This window comes from Populus euphratica, unplaced genomic scaffold (assembly GCF_000495115.2).
Source record: "Populus euphratica unplaced genomic scaffold, PopEup_1.0 scaffold249.1, whole genome shotgun sequence".
NCBI lineage: Eukaryota > Viridiplantae > Streptophyta > Magnoliopsida > Malpighiales > Salicaceae > Populus > Populus euphratica.
Genome location: NW_011500130.1, coordinates 250,934 through 251,493, shown reverse-complemented (window position 1 = coordinate 251,493; position 560 = coordinate 250,934). Strand labels below are relative to the sequence as shown.

General features: G+C 33.0%; 1 protein-coding gene across 2 annotated transcripts in view; it reads right to left on the bottom strand.

Moving 5' to 3' along the window:
- The window catches only part of LOC105110371 (sucrose synthase 6-like), a 4,578-nt gene extending 4,459 nt beyond the window's left edge, over positions 1 to 119 (bottom strand). Inside the window, exon 1 of one of the 2 annotated variants that reach the window (XM_011005395.1) lies at positions 1 to 119. The gene's annotated coding sequence lies outside the window, so the exon portion shown is untranslated. The other variant, XM_011005394.1, reaches the window with a different exon arrangement.
- Between the last annotated feature and the right edge of the window lie 441 nt (positions 120 to 560).

Sequence of the window (560 nt, the reverse complement as noted above, 5' to 3'; positions counted from 1 at the left end):
AAAGGGTTTTTTTTTCAAAAAACACAAAGCAACCTCTGTGTGTTTGTAAAAGGTGGGCGCCAATGTACTTATATAGGGAACTGGAAATGCTTAAGAGGAAAAAAGAAAGATAAAAAGGCTTTGGCTAGGGGGGGAGGAGGAGGAGAAGAAATCTGAAAGAAAAGAAAGGAATGTGTGATTGACAGAAGAAGCAAAGCTTAGATTGCCTTTTTAGGTTAATATCTTAGAAGTGGAGGGGAAGAATGATACAGTGAGTAAAATGCATGGGTTGGAGAGGACTGATATATTTTATGCTTTTCTTCTCCTTCCCGAATGAAGGTTACGAGTCCTCACGTGACCTTTGTGTGATCTTCATGTTTCAGTATCTTGTTACTGTTTAAATAATGATAATAGTTTTTTAAAAAACTGTTTTTTATTTAAAAATATATTAAAATAATATTATTTTTATTTAAAAAAAAATATTTTCATTTCTCATGTTCTTTGCTACGACCGCAAGTTACTTCTTTCTTGGATTACTATTTTATACCTTCGCATGGATGTTTGCCTATTAGAGCACTAAT